The 5,000-nt window shown below is 52.0% G+C and overlaps 1 protein-coding gene across 1 annotated transcript in view; it reads left to right on the top strand.

The window, feature by feature from the left end:
- GRM2 (glutamate metabotropic receptor 2) overlaps positions 1-5,000 on the top strand; it is a 49,475-nt gene that overhangs the window by 725 nt on the left and 43,750 nt on the right. The window lies entirely within an intron of this gene.

The following is a 5,000-nucleotide window of genomic DNA, read 5'->3' as shown; positions in this document are numbered from 1 at the left end:
CAGAGTGAGGAGTGGGGCAGATGGCAGAGAGTGGGGGGCAGAGAGGGGGAGCAGAGGGAAAAGAGTGAGGGCAGAGGGCACAGAGTGAGGGGCAGGTGGCAGAGAGTGAGGAGCAGAGGGCAGAGAGTGGAGGGAAGAGGACAGAGAGTGAGGAGCAGAGGGCAGAGAGTAGGGAGCAGAGAGGGGGCAGATGGCAGAGAGTGCGGAGTAGGGCAGATGGCAGAGAGTGGGGGGCAGAGAGGGGGAACAGAGGGCAAAGAGTGAGGGCAGAGGCCACAGAGTGGGGGGCAGATGGCAGAGAGTGAGGAGCAGAGGGCAGAGAGTAGGGAGCAGAGGGCAGAGAATGGAGGGAAGAGGGCAGAGAGTGGGAAGCAGAGGGCAGTGAGGGGGTGGGGCAGATGGCAGAGAGTGAGGAGCAGAGGGCAGAGAGTAGGGAGCAGAGGGCAGAGAGTGGAGGGAAGAGGGCAGAGAGTGAGAAGCAGAGGGCAGTGAGGGGGGGGCAGATGGCAGAGAGTGAGGAGCAGAGGGCAGAGAGTAGGGAGCAGAGCGGGGGCAGATGGCAGAGAGTAAGGAGTGGGGCAGATGGCAGAGAGGGGGGGCAGAAAGGGGGAGCAGAGGGCAAATAGTGAGGGCAGAGGGCACAGAGTGGGGGCAGATGGTAGAGAGTGGGGGGAGGGCACAGAGTGGTAGGCAGAGAGCAGAGAGTGGGGGGCAGAGGGCAGAACACCAAGGAGGGCAGATGGCAGGAATTAGTGAGGGGACACTCAGGAAGGCAAGGTGTATATACATTTTTGCTACCGATGGAGGGGGGCATACCAGGCACTGAACAACGTGTGTATCTAACATTCCTATACAGTGATTTTTAACCTCAATCCTAAAGTACCCCCAACAGGTCATGTTTTCAGGATCTCCTTTTCCTTGCAGAGGTGCTGTAAATCATTGTCAATACCTTGATGACAGCTATTTTATCTAAGTGAATTTCCCAAGACATGACCTGTTGGGGATACTTAAGGACTGAGGTTGGGACCTACTGCTATAGTAGATAAAATTGGATTAAAGACAATCAAGTTCAGCGAACTTCTACCTAGATTGATGAATGTTATTAAGGAAAGGGGCAAGACAAAGCCCCAAAGAGGGTAGTGCCAAGTTTCCCTCTCAGTAAGTCACCTCCTTGGTGAGCACAGAGGGATGTGCTGCCTGAACTAGGCGCTGTGTATACAGCAGCTCCGGAGTATACAGCTTGGTGTGATGCAAAGGACGGAGCGCAAATCGATTCGAGCGAGAGAAGCTTGCCGCCTGCGTTAGCTCACAATTGAAATCATTTAGCGGAGAGCAGAAGGATAAAGTGGGATTCAAGGAAGAGACGGAATAAAAAGTGCGTTTTCAGAGCCCTCAGTGATTCGTTCATCGTCTTGCAAAATGAGTTTCAGAACAGCTGCTGAGGCTTCCAGAAGCACATGGAGCCCGGGGTAGGATCTCAACTACAAAAACACACCATGAGAGGGGATGAGTGTGAAGTGGGGTGACTGAAGGAATTCGATCTGAGAAATGAGGTGACTAAAAGATTAGGGTTGGGAGATGGGGGTGACTGAGAGATTAGAGCTGGAGAATGGGGTGACTGGGAAATTAGGGCTGGGGAATGGAGTGACTGGAGGTAGGGACTGTAGGATGGGGGGCAGAGAGATTAGGGCTGGAAAATGGGGTGACTAGGAGATTAGGACAGGAGAATAGGGGCGACTAGTAGATTAGGTTTTGGCAATGGGGTGACTGATGCACTGGGGTTTGGGAATAGGGTGATTGAGGAATTAAGGTTGGAGAAATAGTTGACTTTGGGATTAGGGCTGTGGGATGGGTTGACTGGGAGATTAGGATTGGGGAATGGGGTGACTGGGAGATTAGTGCTGGGGAATGGGGTGACTGGGAGATTAGTGCTGGGGAATGGGGTGACTGGGAGATTAGTGCTGGGGAATGGGGGTGACTGGGAGATTAGGGATAGGGATGATACTTTAGGGCTGGGAAATAGGTAATTGAGGATTTAGGGCTGGTAAAATGGGTAACTGAAATATTAGGGCTGAGGAATAGGATGATTTATGGAGTAGGAATGGGGAATGGAGTGATTAGGACTGGTAATGGGGCGACTGGGAGATTAGGGCTGGGGAATGGAGTGACTGGAAAATAATGGCTGTAGAATGGGGGTGACTGAGAGATTAGGGCTGAAGAATATAGTGACTGGAAGATTAGGACTAGAAAATAGGGAGGCTGGAAGTTTAGGGCTGGAAAATGGGGCGACTGGTGGATTAGGGTTTGGCAATGGGGTGGCTGATGCACTGGGGTTTGGGAATACGGTGGTTGAGGAATTAAGTTTGGAGAAATAGGTGACTCTGGGATTAGGGCTGTGGAATGGGTTGACTAAGTGGTTAGTGCTGGGGAATGGGGTGACTGAGAGATTAGTGCTGGGGAATGGGGTTACTGAGAGATTAGAGCTGGGGAGTGGGGTTACTGAGAGATTAGGGCTGGGGAATGGGGTAACTGGGAGATTAGGACTGGGGAATGGGGTGACTGGGAGATTAGGACTGGGAAATGGGGTGTCTGAGAGATTAGTGCTGGGGAATGGGGTTACTGAGAGATTAGGGCTGGGGAATGGGGTTACTGAGAGATTAGGGCTGGGGAATGGGGTGACTGAGAGATTAGGACTGGGGAATGGGGTGACTGGGAGATTAGGACTGAGGAATGGGGTTACTGAGAGATTAGGGCTGAGGAATGGGGTGACTGGGAAATTAGGGCTGGGGAATGGGGTGACTGGGAGATTAGGGCTGGGGAATGGGGTTACTGAGAGATTAGGGCTGAGGAATGGGGCGACTGGGAGATTAGGGCTGGGGAATGGGGTGACTGGGAGATTAGGGCTGGGGAATGGGGTGACTGGGAGATTAGGGCTGGGGAATGGGGTTACTGAGAGATTAGGGCTGAGGAATGGGGCGACTGGGAGATTAGGGCTGGGGAATGGGGTGACTGGGAGATTAGGGCTGGGGAATGGGGTGACTGGGAGATTAGGGCTGGGGAATGGGGTTACTGAGAGATTAGGGCTGAGGAATGGGGCGACTGGGAGATTAGGGCTGGGGAATGGGGTGACTGGGAGATTAGGGCTGGGGAATGGGGTTACTGAGAGATTAGGGCTGAGGAATGGGGCGACTGAGAGATTAGGGCTGGGGAATGGGGTGACTGGGAGATTAGGACTGGGGAATGGGGTGACTGGGAGATTAGGACTGGGGAATGGGGTTACTGAGCGATTAGGGCTGGGGAATGGGGTGACTGGGAGATTAGGGTTGGGGAATGGGGTTACTGGGAGATTAGGGCTGGGGAATGGGGTTACTGCGAGATTAGGGCTGGGGAATGGGGTTACTGGGAGATTAGGACTGGGGAATGGGGTTACTGGGAGATTAGGACTGGGGAATGGGGTGACTGGGAGATTAGGGCTGGGGAATGGGGTGACTGGGAGATTAGTGCTGGGGAATGGGGTGACTGGGAGATTAGGGCTGGGGAATGGGGTGACTGGGAGATTAGGGCTGGGGAATGGGGTGACTGGGAGATTAGGGCTGGGGAATGGGGTGACTGGGAGATTAGGTTTAGGGTTGATACATTAGGGCTGGGAAATAGGTAATTGAGGAATTAGGGCTGGTGAAACAGGTGACTGAAATATTAGGGTTGAGGAATGGGAAGATTTATGGAGTAGGAATGGGGAATGGAGTGATTGAGAGATTAGGACTGGTAATGGGGCGATGGGAGATTAGGGCTGGGGAATGGAGTGACTGGAAGATAAGGACTAGAAAATAGGGAGACTGGAAGTTTAGGGCTGGGGAATGGGACGACTGAGAGATTAGGGCTGGGGAATGTGGTTAAAGAAATATGGCTGATGAATGGTGTGATTTGAGAGGACTTGTGTGACTTTTGTATTAGGGCTTGGGAACTCGGTGATTGAGGAGCATTAGGGTTGGGGGTAGAGACTAGGATTTTAGGACCGTGAAGTGGGGCGATGGGGAGATTAGGAAGGGGGGGTATTGGAACTGGTGTATACGGGCTGTGAAATGAGATGATGGAGAGATTAGGACTGGAGAATGGAGTGAACGGGAATTTAGTGCTGTGAAATGGGGTGATGGAGAGATTAGGGTTGGGGACTAGGGGTGACTGGGATTTTAGGGTTGTGGAAAAAGTAACAAATTAGGGCAACAGAACAGGGTGACAAGGGATTTAGGGCTGAGGAATTGGGTGATTGGGGTTTTAGGGAGGGGGAATTGGGTAAGTGGGATTTTAGAGCCAGGGAATGGGGTAACTGGGATTTTAGGGCTGTGGAAATGGGTGACTGGGATTTTAGGGGGGGGGGGGGTAAGTGTTTTTTTAGTGCTGTGGAATTGGGTGATTGGGGTTATAGGGAGAAGGATTTGGATTAAGTGGGATTTTAAAGCTAGGGAATGGGTTAAGTGGGATTTTAGGGCTGGGGAATTGGATGATTGGGGTTTTAGGGAGGGGGAATGGGGTAACTGAGATTTTAGAGCCAGGGAATGGGTTAAGTGGGATTTTAGAGCCAGCAGGGAATGGGGTAACTGGGATTTTAGGGCTAGGGAATTGGGTAATTTGAGTTTTAGGGAGGGGGGATGGGGTAACTGGGATTTTAAAACCAGGGAATGGGTTAAGTGGGATTTTAGGGTCGGGGAATTGGGGGATTGGGGTTTGAGGCTGGTAAAATAGGTTTATAGAGATAGTGGGGCTGGGGAATAGAGAGTTTTAGATTTTAGGGCTGTGAAATGGAGTGATGAAAAAAATAGGTCTGGTGAATAAGGAGACTTAGATTCTGGGGCTGAGGAATGGGGTATGTCAGGGATTGGGGCTGAGGAATGGGGTATGTCAGGGATTGGGGCTGAGGAATGGGGTATGTCAGGGATTGAGGCTGAGGAATGGGGTACGTCAGGGATTGGGGCTGAGGAATGGGGTACGTCAGGGATTGG

The sequence above is a fragment of the Rana temporaria genome, chromosome 7 (genome assembly GCF_905171775.1).
Source record: "Rana temporaria chromosome 7, aRanTem1.1, whole genome shotgun sequence".
NCBI classification, from domain to species: domain Eukaryota; kingdom Metazoa; phylum Chordata; class Amphibia; order Anura; family Ranidae; genus Rana; species Rana temporaria.
The sequence above is the reverse complement of the archived record's forward strand: the minus strand, read 5'-3'. Positions and strand labels throughout refer to the sequence as shown.